Raw genomic sequence first — 21,906 nt, 5'->3', positions numbered from 1 at the left:
AAATTCTATCATAATTACAACAATGTTATAATATACACAATTTACAAATCTGAGAATATTTGAAGGAAAATAAGACAAGTTTAATCCCCAAATCTGAAGATCCTGACAAGTTTGCTCATCTCTCTTCATGGAAACCAATAACTACTGGATTAATTTGGCTCAGAATACGTTCTAAATGTTAGTGACCCAACTAACTTGCGCAATTCAAAAATGTCAGAGACAAAAAGGTTTTATTTCAGTTCTGGGATGTGGGGAAAATATCTCTATTTTTAATAATTTAATTAGAGGAGCTAAACATAGAAGGGATAAAATTGCTATAGTTTTTGTCAATTCAGCCAAAGCCTCTGATTCTATAGGCCATGGACATATTATTTATTGTTTTAAGAAATTCAGAATTAGTGAAATATTTATAGAAATGATCAAAGATCTCTATTAATTGCTCTATACAAATTTATGTAGGAGAGGAATGGTCTGAATCTATCTCAATTCGCAGTGAGGTGAAACAAGAGATCCCTTATCTCCAATATTATTTTATATTGCTTTGGGTTCCCTTTTTAGGGATGTGGTTTTATTTCAGTGGGAAAAAATCATGACTTTGGCATTTGGTGATGATGCGGCTATCCTTAGTGGATGAGGGCAGGGGACTGGACTTGATGACCTCTCGAGGTCCCTTCCAGTCCTAGAATCTATGGATCTATAGGATATGAAGGAAAATTTAGATATCTTAAATTAATTTTTTACCCATACTGTTCTAAAATTAGTATCAGGAAGGCGAAGGTATTCCACGTGGTACTCAAACATAAAATGTATATTGTCAGCCCAAATTATAATTGGAGATTAAACAGTGAATTAATAGAATATGTGGAGCCCGGACAATCTGAAAAATATATGGGTGCCAAGGTCACCTTGGACTGGGATTGTTGATGCATCACGTGAAATTAAACCGGTGGACTGGTGTAACAATTTCTACAGGGGTCCTCTTAAATCAGTTGAAAAATTGATAATTTAAAAGTTTATATTTCATGCAGATTATTTTAGAACTTATTATTGAATGTGCCTTCTAAATATTTTAAATAATTTAGATATGTTAGTTAGAGAGTCACAAATATTTTTCATCTCTCATAGTGTACTATTGATGGGCTGTTTTACTCAAGCATTAGGGATGGTGGCCTCACACTTACTAAATTTTTGGTATAAATTCCTAATATATTAATTCAGAAATGGAGAAGGCAAATGGCTTCCAAGGATAGCTGGGTAGACTTGTAATTCATTTATGCTGGTACAGATCTAGTGGAAAAGATTTTAAATGTTAGTGCCTCCACGCCCAACCGCAAAACATGGAGAGTCAAGGAATTTAATAACAGGAGAATTTTAAAGTGCCAACGAATTGGTATTCACTATTTTAAGAACTATCTTACAAGTAGTGCGTTTTAAAATTTTCCTTTTTTAGATAAATCTTCTACTCTGATAGCAACACTGCAATTAAGAACTAACTTGTACCCTACAAGGAAAGCACTGGCCAGAAGTTGGCCAGTTGTTAATGCTATGTGTAGATGGTGTGGTTTGGTCAAGGAGACAATTTCCCATATTTCTGGGTAGTGTTTTAAAACTAAAGAGGCCTGGATTATAAGAAACAATAGGATAATTCATGCCTGGTTGATAAAGTGACCAAATTGGGCTGGAAGGCAATGATTGAACCATGTATCAGAAATAAGAATGGTAACTTAAGAAAGCCTGATATTGTGTTTAGAGGGATAAAATGGGCAAGGTAATATCTATTGTTGGTCCAACTTCTGTCGGTGCTTTTGAGCTTGTCTCTCTCACCAACAGAAGTTGGTCCAATAAAAGATACTACCTAGCCCACCTTGTCTCTCTTGTATCCTGGGACCAACATGGCTACAACAACACTGATACTGTATTTGTAAAAGACTGTGAAGCTGTTGTGGTTGATGTTACAGACCATTGGGAGGATAATTTCGTTAGTGTGGAAGCAGTCAATGGGGAGAAGGTGCACTACTACTCTGGAGGAGGAGATCAAAAATATCTCTGGGTGTAACATTGTCTCCTTTCATGGCTTTGTGCTTGGGACTTGTGGGAAATGGAACAAAGGTAATCAGGAACTACTTAAGCTCCTGGGTATGGAAAGAAGTAATCAGTCTAAAGAAAATCTGTGCAGAATTGCTTTATATTCCATGGCTGACATGATCCTATTTTGAGGGTGATAACCATTGCAACAAACTTCCAAGGGAAATGGTAGATTCTGTCTCTTGCTATTTTCAGGCAACGACTGGGTGCCTTTCCAAAAGATACGCTTTAGTCAAAGGCAATTTGTTGGGCTCATTACAGGAATAACTGGATGAAATTCTATGGCCTGTGTTATGCAGGTGGTCAGGTGAGATAATCTACTGGTCCCTTCTGGCCTTAAAATCTATGAATTTATTCTTTGTGTATGTTGATTTCTACATCTAAAAGGTGCTTATCCAAAACGTTGGGTGTCCTGACATCAAGTAAAACCACACTCAGTATTGTACAATAAATGAAGCGTCCCAGTCAGATGGAATAAAGTAATAAACTAATTCCTCCTTCCATATATTTAATGGAGTTGTTGATCTACTTTATTCTTTCCTGGGCCTTAGAAATGTAAAATGTAATATAATATGAAAAATATATAGAAACTAATCTCTGGCATAAGGTTGTTCACTTTAGTACCTAACTTCAAGGAATGAATTTGTCCTTTGTTGCCTAACTTTAGCTGGTTGTGCTTTTTGAACCACAGGAGTTGGCAATCCTGTACACACTGTGCTTTCTAGTGGGCTCATAATTTATTATCTTTGTTTACTTGGACTGTTGACATAATATAAAAGTCATCCTCCCTGAGAAGTCTATGGTTGCTCTTTGTGGAGGGAAAATGATAACACTAATCACAATGCTTCTCTTACTCCTTGGAGCTGCTTGCAGGGCTGGGAGTAAACAAGTGCCAGCCATGTGGTGCCTGAGGGCTGGGGTGCAAATGCATGGTGTCCTGCAGGTCGATACTCTTAAAAATTACCAGATAGCATTCCTACCTAGTACCTGATGCAGGTCATAGTGTGTATGCTGGCATGGACTGTGTGCCTGATCACATCCCCAAACCAGTGACCATGCCCCTTGGAGGTCATGCTGCCTGACTTGAAGAGACTCACCTGAGTATTAGACTTCAGTGTTGCTCTCCTAAATATATGCATGTCTGTGGAAGAATCTGGATAGGAAGGTGTGACATACCAGAGTCCAGTCCAGACCAGTGGCGGGCTGTGTCACCCCTGCCCTGCAACCTGGGGTGCCTTACAATGCCTTGCTGAAGTCACTTCCACTTGAGCTGATCATAAAAAACAAAACAAAAAAACCCAAAACACTTAAAGATTGTGTTGTCAAAGGTCAATCAGGCCTAACCATAAAAGCCTCTGAGTGTAAAACTGGAGGAGCCAGAGTTCCTTATTTGGGACACTGGGTAGGGGGAGGTCCAATATCCCCTCATTGCTTGAAAGTTGAAGTCATTGTAAACTGGCCTGTATCCCAAACCAAAGGAACAGGTGCAGTCTTTCATAGGTCTGGTAAACTATTACAGAAGGTTTGTGTGTGGGGTTCAGTGACGTATCTGCAATCACAGATCTACATACAAAGACAAAGCCTCACCTGCTGTCTCCAGGTCAGCCAATGGCTAACCTTACTGCAGTTTTGTAAGGGGAGAGTGTGACTGAATACACCCTACACACTATTGTAATATTTTTTGTACAAGGCATGTCTTGTAAGCTATCATTTGAAAACTCATAATTTGCGGGTTAGTATAGTCCTGATAAAATACGTGTGGCAACATTGTATGAGAAGTTATAAGATTCCCTTGCATGGTGTTATTAACATGTGTTCCAAACCGCACAGCCATGCCCAAACAGAAGTTGGCAAACAGGTCTGGCCTAAACAAACGACTGTGTACACTGCTTAATTTACATCTAAGCAGTAAACAGTCATCAGGCAGGAAGGAAAGACAAAGGAAGTTCAAACAGATGAAAAAACAATCAGGGAATATCCTTCCACATAGACTTTTTGACTCCTGGTTCTCAGCTGGAAATGTTTTTCAAAAGGGGCACTGAAGCTACAAAAAGAAGTGACAAACACTCCAAGAGACCCCTCTTTCTGTCCCTACCTATCACATACACTGCACCCGAAGAGATAATAGGAAGCATTCATTAGACTCTGGGAGAAGAGGTCTCTGATCTAAAGAGTTTGGTCAGTAAAACTGCTGAAAGCATGTGGTGAGAAACTTTGCTTAAATCTGATTGTGACAGATCCCTGGTGTACAACCTGGAACTCTGGGACTGGTGTGTCCTCTTAACTCACCAGCCTGGTCTCTCTCTCTCATGATGCTTTGCTAGTGACAAGCAGCAAACCCCTCCAGGTGCTGTGATCACTCAGTCAACAACATGCAGGGACACACCCAGCTAAATTGCATGAATGCTCTCTAAGCCATTCATGAAGTAAACAGGGGGAGACACCAGCAAATCCCTTCAGCCTCCTAGCCTTTCACCCCCAGAAATGTACCATCTTACACTGCTCAAAACCTTCTCTTGAACAATGCAAGCTCATTAATTAGTTCATCACTTTGTCAAAGGATAGTGGACATGAACCAGCCTTTGTAATCTGAGTAGATTCCTCAAGAACGTTAGAAAAACTCACTGGTAAACATAAAACATTAAAATAAGTTTATTAACTACAGAAAGATAAATTGTAAGTGATAAGTGCTAGGCATAAACGTCACAGATCATAGAATCATAGAATATCAGGGTTGGAAGGGACATCAGGAGGTCATCTAGCCCAACCCCTGGCTCAAAGCAGGACCAATCCCCAACTAAATCATCCCAGCCAGGGATGTTACATAAGAAATAAAAAGTAAACACACATTTTAAATCCTAAACTTTATCAGACTAAGTAAGGTTTGAATCAAACAGCTTTTCTCACTCCACTGGATGTTGCAGGCAGGTTACAATTCTTAATACACAGGCTGAATTCCCTTCTCAGCCTAAAACCAATCTCCCCAGTTCAAAGCCTTTGTCTTCTCAGTGTTTTTGTTGTCTTCAGAGTAGGTGGGGGAGGAGAGAGGTGGACTCATGATGCCACTGTCCCTTATTTTACACTCTCAATTCATGTCCCTGGAAAAGTACTGGCCTACTAGGACATTGTGTGGTGCTTACGCAACTGTCTCTTACTGAATTGTAAATCTCTTGTTTACAATTCCCCTGCTGGTCAATGGCTGGGTGATAGTCATTTAAGACCCACCTGGGTGTGGTCTCCTCCTTTGTTGCCACTGGAGCGCTAGCTGTGGGTATCGTACCACAAATTTCAATAACAACCATATAGCAAAATCTCATAACTTGATACACAATAATTATATACATATTTTGACAGAACAATGAGTTTTGGCAAATCACGACCTTTCATATGGTAGCTTACAAGGATTGCTTTGTATGAAATATCACAACCATATACAAATGATGAATATGCGGCTTATAGGATGCTTCTTTGAGGTACAGTGCATCACACTGATATAGTTTATTAAGATAGGCATTAATGAGCATTTTATTTTTATTTTTCTTGCAACCATTTCTCACTTTTATGCCTCATTACTTGTTCTCACTTAAAATCTCTTTGTAGTTAATAAACGTGTTTTACTCTTTTATCTAATCCAGTGTGTTCAAACTGAAGTGTCTGAATAACTATTTGAAATAATAAAATGACATATTATTCCCTTAAAGAAATAACAGACTTAAAATATTTGTACTGTCCAGGTAAGGTCTAGACAGTACAGGACATACATTTCTGGGGGAAATCTGAGATTGGAAGTGTGTTAGGGTCATCCTTCAGTATAACCAAGGCTGGTGAGTGTTGGAGTGTAACCGAACTGTGGCTGGCAGGCTGCAGTTACTCACAGATACTCAGGGCATGGCTTGCATGTTGGAAGGCTGTTTGTCAGCAGCCCAGCTGGGAGCTACTTCAGCAAGGCTTTGTAAAGCATCCAAGGTTGCATGGCAGAAGTGACACAGCCCCCCCACTGGTCTGGACTGTACCCTGGTGTGTCACAGAGGGCAGCAGAAATAGCCCTCCACTCTTTTCTCCTACTAGCACTCTGACATAGCAGGTTGCAGGATTTTGTGCTTAAGGACATATCTTCAGCCCAGAGCTGGGCTCTGTACAGAGGTAGGAGTAGGGCTAATGCTTCCCTCTCGGGTGCCCAGAGTTGCTGTGGATCTGCTCTGCAGAGGCTGCTTCAGCCCTGAAGCTGAAATAGTGAACTCTAGCCTGAATACAATTCCTGAATACAGGACAGAGGATTGCAACTGTGTGCAGCAACAGATCTTCCCCTGCATGCTGCTGTGATTGGACCTCACATGGAGCAGGGCCCCCTCTGCAACAGCTCCTCAGATCAAGATCCTCCTCCCCTTGCACAGTGGAACCACACATTCTGCCACCAGGGGATCCTCTACAGAATTGAGGGAGGCAGAGGGCAGCATTTACCCCTTAGTTAACACGATTCTCATAGTGATATTTTATAAACAAGGCAAGTGTCTGTTATGCTCCCCATGGCAGTCAGACATTTCCTGTCCCATGAGCAGAGGTTTTCTGTGGTAGCTGGTACTAATTGGATGGCACTACTGTAAATAAGGCTTGTGCCTCATGCTATGCTATTAGAATAGCTACCGCTAGTCTGGAAGAGTAACCTTGAGCATCTAAATGTCTACAATTTCCCTAATGTTCAGGGAAATCTTTTAATCGCATAGTGAATAATACTAACTTCAACCATTGTTATTTTTTTAAATACACCCGCTGCTGCACATTCAAGGATCAAACCCACCCTTACTTTGAAGATTGTTACAAAGTCTGATTGGACATTGCTAATTCCCTGAGTGAAAGTGCCTTGATGAGTGTTTAGGTTATTCTTCTTGCTAACATCTAAAGCTCTTAACTGAAATGATTTTAAAGAGCTTCACAATTCTCTCCCCTTAGGATAGAGTGGGGACAGCTTGTGCAGAATGAATCAACGCCATACGTCAAGCAGTGTTTGTATATGTTTCAGTGTATCCAGGCAGAGTGTTTTAACTTTCCATCCTACTGCCCGAGCTGTACTTTCCTGAATGTCAGCCAGGAAAATTTTTGTAGATTTGGCAGCGAGACTGTGGGAAGCCTGGTTCAAGACCAGCCTGAGTGCTGTAGCAGAGGCTTTATATAAAGACAGAGGATCCAAACACCTTCCTTTGTTTCACACTGCAAATGAATACAAATGGAGCACTGAGATCACAATCAGATCCCATTGTATAAGCTCCGGGCTTTCCATTATTGTATTACATTTTTTGGCATGTAGAACTTTATTATTTTTAAGCTGGAAAACCAATCTGAATCCTTTTTTTTATCAGGGTGTTAATTCTACCGTTCTTGAGCACTCCGATGGCCCACAGCCACTTAATTTTGGTCCCTTGGGCAATGCCTGACCAATTAAGATAAAGCCGTTACTTAATGTTTCCCTCCAAAGCGAAAACAAAACCTATTTCCTGCTCTTATTAATTGGATGAAGTCAACTTCCATGTAAAATTTCAGCATAATCAGAGTCTCTGCACTAGGCTGTTATCTTACCACATACTGGTTCCTTACTTGGAATGTGAGGGGGAGAAAGAGTTGTCAGGTTTCAACTATGCTTTCAGTCACTTGGAAAAAGTCCTAACAGTAAACAGAGACATTTGTCAAGTGTGTGGATTTTTACCACTTTGGAGCCACCCAATTCAGCACCCTGAGCTTTTAAAGTATTTTTGCTTTCAGAGCCTTAGTTCTTGTGCTTTGATTTACCTGGACATAAAAAAGCAACCCTAAATATTCCAGTCACGACAAGTGGATTAGTCAGAGCTGTGGAATGGGCTCTGCCCAGTTCAAGCACATTTGAAGGAGCCAAATTCTGCCACGTTTTCACTGTGTAGATAACTACAGTTCATGCACCAGTCAAATAGTTTTTGATTAAGATGTTACATATTTTCCTCACCATCCCTCAAACATGAGGGCAATGGCATTTGTTTCTTTACAGTCTTTCTTTATAACAAATAGCCTCTGCCATGGCAACACAACTTAATGCCATCCACTGGAGGCCTCCTGCGAGCAAACAGGAGATGCAAACCACAACTTGGGAAAAGCTCCAAAATGATGCAAAAAGTTTTGAGGGGAAGTAGTAAAACAAATAAAGGAAACACAGCAACATGCCTGCAGCCTGGGGCTCCAATACACAGCAGCATTACTGTGTTTTCATCTCCATATGATATACGCGACACAAAACATACATCTCATGCCACGAGCGCTCTGAACAGCGTTGCTTCTCTCTTCAGTGCTTTCTTTGTAAAATCCTCAATTTTAAACAAAACCGACTTGATCAAAAGGCCAGCTAGATAGCAGAAGTCCCACCAAATATTTTCCTACAGCCACGTGGTTTAGGGAAGGACTTTCCTTAACAAGGAGGCTGTGTTCTGAGTGCTGTTGAACTTATCTATGATTTATTTGTCTTTTGGGGGCCTGCAAAGGAGACGCTGCAGCATGTCTGTTAACCCCATGGGAGTGGCACTTAGCTTGCATTCTGGGTCCACACCTCGCCTGGTCATTCAAGCAGAGATGTGCCATCTGCCTTCCTAGAGCTGGGGAAATCCTTCTTTGCTGAACACACTGCACCAAATTTTCAGTAGGCTCATGGCAGAGGGTGTGTGTGAGTGTAAGTAAGGGAGAGATCAGTCTGGCTGGATTGCACTAGAGCCTCTATCTCTGCCCCCATGAACCCTCTCTTTTTAATATATTTAGCACAGCATAAGACCAGTGTTTCACCGACACTCAGTAGCAATAAAACATCTGTCCCATTGCTGCTAACCCCTAGAGGACAGACCAGCACATATACTAGAGCTGGGCAAATAAGTGATTTTTTTGGTTTGCTGATAGTTCTGAATTTAAAAAAAAAAAGTTTGGGTCAAACCAAATTCAAAAAATGTGATACATTTTGGTGAATCAGAAGAATAAATTTCAGGACAAACAAATGCATTTTTCTGGGTGGAGGTGGCCACCTCCCATATAACTTTTAGCCCTGTGGTTAGGGCACTCATCTGGGGGCTGGGGAACTTGGATTGAATTCCCTCCTCTGTCTGACACCGAGAAGGGATTGGAACTTGGGTCCCCCACATTGCAGGAGATTGCCCTAGTTATTGGCTTATTGGATATTCTAGGGTGAGTCTCTCTCAAGCTCTCCTGCTGAAGTGTCCCACTGTGTATAAATAATTCAGTAGTCATTGGAGCGGGGACTTTATGGGACTTTGTACTTTAGCTACAAGTGCTTCCCAGCAGGTGATGAAATTATGGACTAATAAAAACATTCAGTTTGGTACCAAAGTGAAAATTTATCAACCCAGTGTTCTAACAATATTACTCTATGGACTAGAAGCAGCTGCATTAAGTGAAACAGCTTTCAGAAGAACATAAACATAAGAAAATAAGAATGTCCAGAGTGGGTCAGACCAGTGGTCCATCCAGCCCAATATCCTGTCTTCCTGCAGTGGCCAGTGCCAGAGGCTTCAGAGGGAATGAATAGAACTGGGCAATTATCAAGTGATCCATCCCCTGTTATCCAGTTCCGGCTTCTGGCAGTTGGAGGTTTAGGGACACCCAGAGCATGGAATTGCATCGCTGAGCATCTTGGTTCATAGGCATTGATGGACCTATCCTCGCTGGAGGCAGTAGAGAGGAGTTCTTCAGAAGATGCCTTTTGCTACCCCCATGAAAATTTGACCAAGCTTATAATCCTCTGGAAATCTCTATTTGCACATGCTCTGTAGAGACTTGTAAAGTTTAGCAGTTAAAGTCTCGAAAATTCCATCTGCACTGAGCATGCTCCATACCCCACAGCTCTTCTGCATGAAGGACATGTATCATCCCCACAGAGTGACCTAACATGTTTCATCCTGGAGCCGCAGCACTGGGCTTCACCACTGAAACTCTCTCTCCTACGCTGTCAGATCTGCCCATTGCAGGTACATAGGTAGTGTTGAGGAGAAGGAGGAAGCAGCTTGACTTAAGTGCAGAGGGAAGAGGCGTGGGAGGGATAGGTGTGTGTGTGTCGGGGGGGGATCATAGGCTCTACACAGAAAGAGTTGAGGGGGGCAATGGCAGGGAAGGAGATAGAAGCAGAAGCCAGGGGGGTTGGGGAATGAGTTGAGGGGAGAGGAAGAGAGGAGCAATCAGAGGAAGATGGGGAGGAGTTGAGGAGAGGAAAGGAGTAAAGGCAGCAAATTGTGGGGAGGGGAAAATAGGAGCAGAGGAGGGAGGGCCATGGCAGGACAACCATGGGAAGAGCAAGGGGGATCAGAGCAGATGAGGGTACAGGGGCAGAAGCAGGTATAACGGTTAGTGCACACTCTTCTCTAGGTCCTAGACTTGAACCCACAATTCCTGAGTCTCAACATTTCTCTAACAAACTACAAACCACACTACCAAATGTGTGTCTCATTGCCTTGGGTGCTCCAAACTGAGGATAACAACAACTATTAGCTCAAGTGGCAGAGATCTATGCTGTGAATCTGAAGGTCCCGACCCTGCTGATGATCCATGTGGAGTTTAATATGCTTCCACATGATAGAATTTCTGTGTTTTTCACTGTGATTTTACAGTTTTTTAGACATTTACAGTCCAAAAAATTACCTTACATGAACATTGATTGCAAAGTCAAGGACTCAAATGTTAGGAGATGCCAGAATTCAGGTTGCCTGTGAGACTTTGATTCAATTCCTTGTGCATGTGCATCACAATCCTGTGTTCGAATACATGATATAGGGCCCCTGTTTCTGTGTGATGCTGGGCAAGTCACAAACCAACATTTTTCACTAGTGGTCTCTAACTCACCTGTGTGCTTAACTTGAGACATGTGTGGCCAGATTAGCAGAAATGCTGAGTGTTCACAACTGCATCTGAAGCCAGCTGGTGCTGCGCTATAAAAATGCTAAGCACTTTGAAAAAATTAGGCCCTAGGTTTCCTAAGTCAGGTACCCAAAGTTTGTGGGCACATGTGACAATTTTTACTTTAATCACTCAGGCCCCTGTCCTCAAAGATATTGAAGTGCCTAACTCCCATAGAAATCAGTTGGAGTTAGGTCCCTCAATAGCTCTGAGAATCTGGGCCTCAATGCCTCAGTTTCCCATTTGTAAAAAGGGGGGATATAGAGTACCCCCATTTAAAGGGGTGTTTTGAAGATTAATTAATGTTTCTGAAGCATTCCGTTGCTGTGGTGAGAGCACCATAGAAAAGCCCATGATGAAATAAATAAGTCTGCATTCAGTGCAGGGTTTGGCTGGTGTACAGTAAATAAGGCTTGTGGCTACTCACTAAATGATGCGGAAAAAGAAATATTGAATAACTACCCATTCAGTGAGCATGGTTTATTCAGTGCACCAAATGAGACAGCAGGGCTGTAGGAAAAAAGAGTGTGTGATCATATAATTAAAGACTGCCATTAATGTACGTCTGTATTATTAATAAAGAGTGTAATCTTAATTTTGGCATTTCCTAATTTCTGAGTGCTTGACTTGGCAGCCTTAAAGTTCTTTTTTTCATAAATGTTGATGCTATTTTCTAGTAAAAGTGACAATATAGACTTGATTCAAAATACCTGAAGGGGTGAATTTAGTTATTTGCATTCCATTTACATCTATATGGGCCTTGATCAACTACCAAAATAGTGGCAGCTTGTCTATCAATCCTAGCCACTTTTAAAGCAAGTTCTATCTATGAGGATTCACAAAACAAAGGTTCTACATATTCCCTGATTCAATACAACCGAATAGGGGAATTGGAGCATACAAACAGTGTCTCTGTTTTGCAGTCTAAAAAAACTTCATAGCCTGAGGGGCATAATTGTCAACATGGAACAAATATTTTCACTTAGGATCAGTGAGTGCCAGTTATAGGCATATATCATTTGTGCCAGTTATAGACATCAGGGACATAAGAGACACTAAAGCATGTAAACAAAGAATTGGAAAGGAACAGGTAAAAATAGCTAGTGTGAATAAATGTGATATAAGAAATGCGTATCCACATTCTAAATTACATTAAAAGTAAAGTAACCAGCCAAATTCCATGAGGAGAAGCTCTATGTAAGAGGTTGTTTTCAAAAACAGAAGTTAATTGACAGGAAAAGAAACCAAGGTCAAGATGTATGATTTATTAAAGGAAGACTTGTGGCCTACATGAAAAATGCACCAATGAAAAGATAAAGACATTAGAGATAATGTTGTCAAATTCACTTTCTGAAATCATTTTTTCCCTGTGGTTATTCCCCACCAGGGTATACGCAAGTGGTTTTTGCACAGCTGTGAACATAGAAATGGTCTGGCCACACAGAATTAAGCTTCAAAGACCATTTCCAGGCACTCTATCATTTTCCTTTGAAATGACACTTTCATCATTTTATTTCACGTTACCCTTTTGTATGTAACCCACACAGCTCCTGGGTGTGATGTTCTGTCCCGTTTAGTGGCACTGAGACCACTTAGAGAGAAAGAGAGATAAAATGAGTCTGCTCTACAGCCTTTCCTAACAGGCAGTTGGCTTTTAGCTCATGCGGTAGAGGCTCATGCAGTACGCTCCAGAGGTCCCGCATTCGATCCTGCCCGCAGACAACTGGGGTCTCTCGGTGTTACAAGTGAAGGCTTGGTTACATGTAGTTAAATTCAGTAATCATGAGGTTTTAAATGGACATGCCTGGAGCCTGAATGCCACTACTTAACCACAGAATAAGTCCCATAGGGGCAAGCTTCCCACAGTACTCTGCCAATAAACCTCATGGAGGAACCTGCTTGGTTCAGGTTTCAGAGTAGCAGCCGTGTTAGTCTGTATTCGCAAAAAGAGCAGGAGTACTTGTGGCACGTTACAGACTAACAAATTTATTTCAGCATGAGCTTTCGTGGGCTGCAGCTCACTTCTTCGGCTGCATAGAATGGAACACACAGACAGAAGATATTTATACATACATTCTTCTGTCTGTGTGTTCCATTCTATGCAGCCGAAGAAGTGAGCTGTAGCCCACGAAAGCTTATACTGAAATAAATTTGTTAGTCTCTAAGGTGCCACAAGTACTCCTGTTCTTTCTGCTTGGTTCAGTTTATATAGCCCTTTTAGTCTGTTGAGCCTGCCAACAGGATGGCAATTCTGCTGCTGCTGCTGCTGTTTTTTCTGATGTGGACACCCATCTACTGGGGCCTGGACTGAGAGCAGAAAATGCATTTGAGATAGGCCAGTGAATAGACATCAGTGGGTAATAACTTTTGATCACTAGAGGGTATGTCTTCACAGCAAGTAGAGACCACGGCTAGCCTGTGCCGGCCAACTCGGACTTGTGGGGTTCAGGCTGCAGTGTTCTTTCATTGCTGTGTAGACTTCAGGGCTTGGGCGACAGCTCAAGCTCTAGACCCTTCCACCACACAGGGTCCCAGAGCTTGATCTCCAGTCCAAGCCCAGCAGTCTTCACAGCAATGAAACAGCCCCATAGCCCAAGCTCTGGGAGACCAAGTCAGCTGGCATGGACCAGACGGGGGTTTAGTTGCTGTGTAGCATAGTGACCAGGGCTACATTTGAATCAACAATTTGAAAGTAAGATTTTCTGGCCTGCTCCTTTTGTGACACTCAGGCAGCTAAGAGGAATGGAGTATAGCCTCCCTTTGCAAAGACTCAGGTCTAGGGTTTCGTGCCAGGGATGGTGGGTGGTATGTCGAGGGCAGAAGGAGGAGTGGCCAGATTGCCATGCACTCTCGCTATCCACAAATGGTCTGTTGGAGACAACTGACAGCTGGTACAAGTTAGAGCAAGCCCTTGCCTGAGCTAGGGCAAAGGCTGGGGCAGAGAATCAGGGAGATCCTCGTTTTGTGGCACTCAGCATACAAAACTGAGCTATCCAGTTCCGTGAGATAGTCTTTATTTGAAAAATACCTGAAGTGTTTCTATGTGTGTCCTTTTCATGGTGACAAGTTGTAAGGAGTGCCACTAAGCAGGATCACCTAATTAACCTCCCCCCCCCCGCACCCCTGCCCATCTCAAAAGAAAGTGTAAATCAATTTTTGACTAGTGTACCCTGAAGGACTGGTACAGCAAGGTTACATTGGAATGTTAGGGATATAAACATTGGCAATAATATTTGCTCTCTAGCCTCAGGGAGCAACATGAAAAATGTCAAGGTAGCCCCAAGAAGTTGAAATAGCACAGAATATTTCATACTTGAACGAGAAGAAATGAGAAATCAGCACAGTGTGGACATTAAAACTGATAAATTATGACCTTGTGTACACTACAGGTTACTTCAGTATAAGTTATGTGGCTCAGGGGTGTAAATAGTCCAGGCACCTGAGCAACATAAACTACATGACCTATGTGCCAGAGTAGACAGCTAGTGGAGGCAGGAGTTATTAAGCCGAAGGGAGAGTTCCCTCCCATTGGTTTAGAGTGTCTCCAGCACAAGCTCTACAGCAGTGCAGCTACACACACCATACAAAACCGAGTGCTGCTTAGACTCTAACCCTATGGCGCATGACTAATCCCCTGAGCTACCCAGTCCCATGAGATAGTTTGGAAGTGCTGTAGTGTAGCTGTAGCCTATGTATTTTGAGAGAAACTGGGGTAAGTGGATTGGATAATCTAAACTAGGAAAGAAGTCAGGAGAGCAAAGATGGCTTTGGAAAATTTTAGTTGCCAGGGTTATTTCTTAACATATAACATCAGAAAGTGATTTGTTGTGTATGAAATTCCCCCGACACTGTGCCTTGAGTCCACAATCAGCAAAACTAACAGATTACAAAGGGAGTGGAATAAACCCATTGAAAGGATCCAAAACTTGTAGAACACAGGAGAAAATAGGCTTGGTATGTTCATCAGATAAAGCAGGGAGCAGTTACTCAGTCTATAGCAAAAGCCACATAAACAAGTTCTCCTAAAGGGAACCCAGACTGATTAGTCAGCTACTTCTCTGCATCCCTCATTATGAGAAACAACCCTAATTTCTGACCTACATTTAGTGTGTTATTGTGATACAGTGGCCTCCCTGGAAACACCTGTTCTTCCTCCATTTAGTAAAAATATTTCATAATAAAGCTAGTTAAATAATAATCATGACTAATGTATGGATTATGTTTTTCATTCATTGTTGAATAATTTATTCCCCAATAACATTTTCCGCTATTTGGCTGCCTCCATCAATAGCCAAAGATAATTTGCCAAATTACTTTCCAGTTTTTTTCCTGTCAATCAGTGAATAACGTGTTTGGAAATAATTATCCATGCTCTTTGATCAGCTCGATTCAGGAGTTATCCTATCTTTGCAATAATGTGCAATGCTGCTAGTTTATGTGGGCAGCAGGTTGCTCCCTATAATTAACACAGGACTAGAACGAGGCTATGTTTTTGTATATTGTGGAGTGCTGTGGGAGGCAAAGCAACCTGAGCTTCCAAATTAGCCAGGGAGCTATTATGGCTGTTCAACAGAATTCATTATTCCTCCCGGGAGTCTGGGGAACATTGTGTGTATAGCATCTTTCTCAACAGTTGAAAAGGTGTCTCTGTGCCCACCCACTATGCTGCCCTACAGTTATTTCCCAGTAGACTGAGAGTTGGGGCAATTCAAAGCCCTCACCTAGACACACTTCTGGGGGCCACTTGCACTGCCAGTAGCACTAACCCAGTCTCTCCACAGTTAACTCACCAAAATGGAGGGGAGTAGCATAGAATAATTGTGTATGTGAGGTCCACCCATGATGCTGTTTCCATACCAGTGGCCTTAGATGTGTGTTTAGGCAGATAGTGATTGTATGACTACCAAATTAAGCATATTCACGCTCAGGGAAAGCTCTGCCACCCAAAATATGACTGATCAGTCTGTATTTTTTGAAAAGGTGTCATAGTAGAACCTCTCTTAAGCCTAAAATTAATGAGTTATATTCATGGATCTCTCTAGCAGTGAAACAGCTCAATATGAGCCTCTGGTTGTGAGAGAGAACCCCAGACGTTCTTGCACTGGTTTTTTTTTGCTCACCTACCTAACTCAGTCATTGTTACAGTCTAAGGAAATTGTCACTGTCCTTAGGTCCTGGTACCGTTAACCAGCTGCTCAGGGCCAGCATTAATCCTGGGTCACACAGGGCATGAAATGTAGATATTGCTGGAGCTGCCCCTAGACAACAGTCAAGAGTGCTCAGGATGGGTCTTCCACTGTAAGGGTACCCTCACACTAGCAGCAGGGGCCAGGGCACCAAATACACAGCACAGCTCCAGTCTGGCCAAGCCCCCTGCCAACCATCTCAGCAGCGAGGAGAGCATTTGGAATGCAAAGAGCTGCCCCTCTGAGGGCACTCCCCCTCCAGCACCACCCAGCAGCAGTGGCCCAGGGCACCAAAACACATAGCACTCTCCCTGCAACTCCCTTAACAACATCCCCAAGATGATTGCTCCCTATTGGTAGATGATGTGATTGCTGCATATGGGGTCTACAAAGCTTTTTGGGATCATCCAGGGTGAGCTATAAGATATCATTATTCAACGAGTCTATGATTCTAAGTTATTATATTGCATTGGAAACGCCTTTCTAATTTTCCGTATGTTGCTACTCTTCTGGTATTACTGCTTTCCAATTATCTCCCTGCCATTGAATATCTGTGTTTTGACTTATTTTGTCATCAGATGTGTCAGCTTACATTTTTCCAGATTTAATCTTATTTTGTTATTTCCTGTCCATATCTGTACATTTAAAGGGTTTTTTTATTGCTTTGTAACAGAGAGAAAAGGAAAAAAATATACAGACAAGGTTACATCATTTGTTTATAATTCGGCTTTTTCTAAAATGCCTCGTAGGCCAATCTTGAAGCATTTGTAAAAAATTTAAACAGCGAAAACTAACAAAAATCCCATTGTATGCAGACAATCTGGCCACTTCAATTTAAAAAAAAACCCCAAAGTTGACGAGATTCCAAAATAATAATCAATACTTTCTGTCCAGTCATCCCTTCGTTTACAACCCATGCCCTCACCAAAAACTCAGGGGGAAAAGATATGCCTTGTAGTATATTTGCAAAGCAGCTTAACACATTTAGGTTCCGTCAGCCCAAGGCAGGAAGAGCTTTCAAGTCAGTGACGCTTCATAGAAAATGCTCTTTACCACCCTCTTTTATAAAACAAAATTCACCTCTGTGCAGCCAGCCAGCACAGGTTATTCACCACATAATCCCACTTAAGCCTTCAAAGTGGAGTTTAAGTAGCCCTTAAGTGAAGCATAGAGCTTGGGTGAAATTCTGGCCCCATTGAAATCAACAAGAGTTTTGCCATTGACTTCAGTGGGGCTAGGATTTCACCCCTTGTGTGAGCCTTTTGAATGCAGATTAATTTCATTCATAATGAAGAGAAAAACAGGAAGTGACCTCATTTCTGTTGACAGCACCTCACAATTTATTGTAGTTGTGGGTTGGGCAAAACGTCACTGAAGCTGATGGGTGGACCCACTGCCCTTGGTGGGGAGGGAGGGAGCTTTGCCCTTCCTTTAATCACAGTTCAGCTCTTTATGAAACAGCAGTGGCCTTCAGGCCAAACACAGGCACATGCCACTGCCCAAAACAAAGCCACATGCAGAGCACTCAGGAATTTGAACCATGTAGGAGAGGGGCATGGCTGGGTATTGTTTTAGTGTTCATGATACAGAGAGCAGTTTTAGTAGAAGGCTGTACATGAGAGAGAGAAGCAAGAGAAACTCCCAGAAACAGGCAGAGAAGGCTGCAAGGAAGCACCAGACACAGCCTGAACAAGCATTGAGAACTTGAGCCTGAGAGAGAGCTTTTGGGCTGAGTGCTAGCTGAAAGGGTCTTGGAGTCATGAACAAAGAAACCATCTCGTTTGATTCCTCAAAACAAGACTTGGTACATTCTTTGTCAATAAACAGGATTGCAACAAACATATCTGACTCATATAATCAACTTCTCCTTCTAATGGAAACATTTTGCAGGGCCCCAAACTTTGGCTGACCACTCAAGTCACTCAGGGTAACACTGTCATTTGTGTGTTATAGCAATATGCACTAACCCCTTCCTTCAGGTCATTAATAAGGAAGCTGGGTGCAAATGAATGTAATAAGTGATCCCTGTAGAAACCTCACCACAACCTGATACATTTCATTTTACTAGCACCCTGTGTTTATTTCCTTCTGTCTGTTTTCAATCTCTGCTATGGTGCTCATATACAAAGCAATTTAAATGAATTTCCAAGAAACGTTTCTTGAGACTCTTTATCCAGTACTTTCTGAAAGTACAGATCTAAACTAAATGAGATCATTTTATAAAAATCTTCCCCTTAAGTGAAAAAAGGAATAACTAGTAGTTCATGGCAAGAAGCAATAAACTTCTGACTCATCAGAAACAAGTTTTATATGCTGCTTTCCTCTGCAGGGCACAGTTTTGAGAGTAAATTGCTTTTTTAAAGAAAGATCCTATTACAGTTTATAGGCTTTAAAATCTATGACTAACTTTTCTAAAATGGATCCCATTCCCAAGCAGACATATAAATAGAATTTCAAAGCAAAAAACAGTAAAACCATTTAGGGGATATTAAATCAACTTTCAAACTCTCCCATCTATATAAGAGATGCCACACCACGTATCACTGAAAGACTCGCATGCCTGTTTTCCTTACACCTCTCTATTAGTTATTTTAAGTTCACTGAGTGTGACCTGCTACTTGCCTTTCTCAGGTTTGTCTGTATTTGCATCAACCCAGTAACTACTGTGCATTCTTTCCCTCTCAGGACAGCAGTTCCATAATGAAATGTATTAATTCAATAGGCTCAGAAAAATCTGGAGTTCCAGAAACCCCAGCTAAGTATGCCTTGGGAATCAGAGCAACAGTTTACTGAGCAGAAATTCCCTAAAAAATCTAAAATAAGACTTGGCAAAAACTCTTGCCAGCTGTTGCACATTTACCAGCCAAGATACATTTTTTTTCATATCAATGAGACATCAGAAAGGGCTGCTCTTAGCCTTATTTGGATTAAACTTTATACCATGTTGTACCAGATTTTTTTTTATTTGCATGTTTATTTTCTGTGTTCACTTATTTTTATTGGACCCAGATGTCAGCAATGTCCTGAATTCCATTAATTAGTCCAAATCATTCTACACTAGAAAAGATACAAATCACTCCTACCCTATTGTGAGAGACAATTTAGAATATTTACAAGCCAAAATGATGAGATCAGATCTGTCACTATCTCCAAGGGATAGCAAAGCTTGGTTGTAACTAATTGTCAATATGGCAGGATAAAACCTGCCATATACCACAGTTCTATGATTTGTAAAGCAGACATGACCAGTCTTTTGCGTGGGAACATTGCAGCTGTGCCTAAGTCTTTTTTTGAACTGCAGACACTGCAAACAATATTACGTGCTCAATTTTATACTACATTTAAAATGCACCCTTTGTAATGAATTTAGAAAATTCAAATCAGTTCGACTGTAAAGATTCACTGCAAATTTTACCTCATTGTATTGGCATACTCCGATGACGATTAATCTAGTGCTGACAAACGGGAAACTATAAACTCAGCTCCCAACCTCATTAGTTGCCATAATCAAAATTGAAATGTGCTGAGTGATAGAAGGGATTAAAATGTTTTTACAAGAACTATTATAATCTCTCCTCCTTTTGCAGATTACCCTCTTTTCCGTAGACTTTATATATTACCTTCCTAAAGCATTTAGGAAACTGAATTGCTGGATTTGATTCATGCCCAGAGGTACAAGGGTATAGTCTGCATCTCCTGCATCTATGATAGATGCTGTGTCATGGAGGGGGGGATTCACACCCAGGGAAAGGCACAATACCTTCCTCAGAGGCATCACAGGGGGAACACAGGTTTAATTTATGGGCCTCGTTCCATAGGAGCAGAATCAGCATATTTCTCAGGTCCCCCAGTCAAACTTCTTCCCTGAAGGTCCCACCCAATTTCTGGACTGTGCCAGACAGCTCCGTTTTCTCTGACGGAGGGAGAGGGGTTGGGTGCTTCTTGCCCCCTCCAGGCACACTTGTGGGTTTCATTGGCAGCAGTGAAGCAAAAGTGCTTCATTCACTTTATAGTAGGTGAGCACGTTCCTTATCTTGTTTATTAGAAACAATTAAGGTAATAAAACCTCAGGGACCTATAAACTGAAATGTGTGAATTTAGTGCCATACCATCTAGGAAGCAGAGCAGGAGGAAGAGAGTCAGAGATCCTATTGTTTGTGATCTCATAAATCAGACAGCCACTGGGGGATTTTTGCACATCAAAAATAGTTATCAACACTGCTTTTAAGATTCCTAGTAGGGATGTCAAGCTATTAAAAAAAATTAATCGTGATTAAAAAAATTAATCATGATTAATCACACTGTTAAACAATAATAGAGTACCATTTATTTAAAAAATTTTCAATGTTTTCTACATTTTCAAATATATTGATTTCAATTACAACATAGAATACAAAGTGTACACTGCTCACTTTATATTTATTTTTGATTACAAGTATTTGCACTGTAAAAAAAACAAAAGAAATAGTATTTTTCAATTCACCTAATACAAGTACTGTACTGCAATCTCTTTATCATGAAAGCTGAACTTATAAATGTAAAATTATGTACAAAAAAACTTACATTCAAAAATAAAACAATGTAAATCTTTAGAGCCTGAAAGTCCACTCAGTCCTACTTCTTGTTCAGCCAATCGCTCAGACAAACAAGTTTGTTTGCATTTGCAGGAGATAATGCAGTCTGCTTCTTGTTTACAATGTCACCTGAAAGTGAGAACACGCATTCTCACGGCACTGTTGTAGTCAGCGTCGCAAGATATTTATGTGCCAGATGTGCTAAAGATACATATGTCCCTTCATGTTTCAACCACTATTCCAGGGGACACGCATCCATGCTGATGATGGGTTCTGCTCAATAACAATCCAAAGCAGTGCAGACTGACGCATGTTCATTTTAATTATCTGGGTCAGAGGCCACCAGCAGAAGGTTGATTTTCTTTTTTGGTGGTTTGGGTTCTGTAGTTTCTGCATCGGAGTGTTGCTCTTTTAAGACTTCTTAAAGCATGCTCCACACCTCATCCTGCTCAGATTTTGGAAGGCACTTCAGATTCTTAAACCTTGGGTCGAGTGCTGTAGCTATCCTTAGAAATATCACATTGGTACCTTCTTTGCGTTTTGTCAGATCTGCAGAGAAAGTGTGCTTAAAATTAACAATATTTTCTGAGTCATCATCCGAGAATACGATAACATGAAATATATGGCAGAATGCAGGTAAAACAGAGCAGGAGCAGGAGACATACAATTCTCCCCCAAGGAGTTCAGTCACAAATTTAATTAACACATCAGCATGGAAGCATGTCCTCTGGAACGGTGGCCGAAGCATGAAGGGACATACAAATGTTTAGCATATCTCATATGTAAATACCTTGCAATGCCAGCTACAAAGGTGCCATGCAAATGCCTGTTCTCAATTTCTGGTGACATTGTAAATAAGAAGAGGGCAGCATTATCTCCTGTAAATGTAAACAAACTTGTTTGTCTGAGCGATTGGCTGAAGAAGAAGTAGGACTGAGTGGACTTGTAGGCTCTAAAGTTTTACATTGTTTTGTTTTGGGATGAAGTTATGTAACAAAAATATATATATTTGTAAATTGCACTTTCACAATAAAGAGATTGCACTACAGTACTTGTATGAGGTTAATTGAAATACTATTTCTTTTACCAAGTATCAGGGGGTAGCCATGTTAGTCTGAATCCACACAAAAAAAACAAGGAGTCCGGTG

This window comes from Mauremys mutica, chromosome 1 (genome assembly GCF_020497125.1).
Source record: "Mauremys mutica isolate MM-2020 ecotype Southern chromosome 1, ASM2049712v1, whole genome shotgun sequence".
Lineage (NCBI taxonomy): Eukaryota > Metazoa > Chordata > Testudines > Geoemydidae > Mauremys > Mauremys mutica.
Note: the sequence above shows the minus strand (reverse complement) of the source record.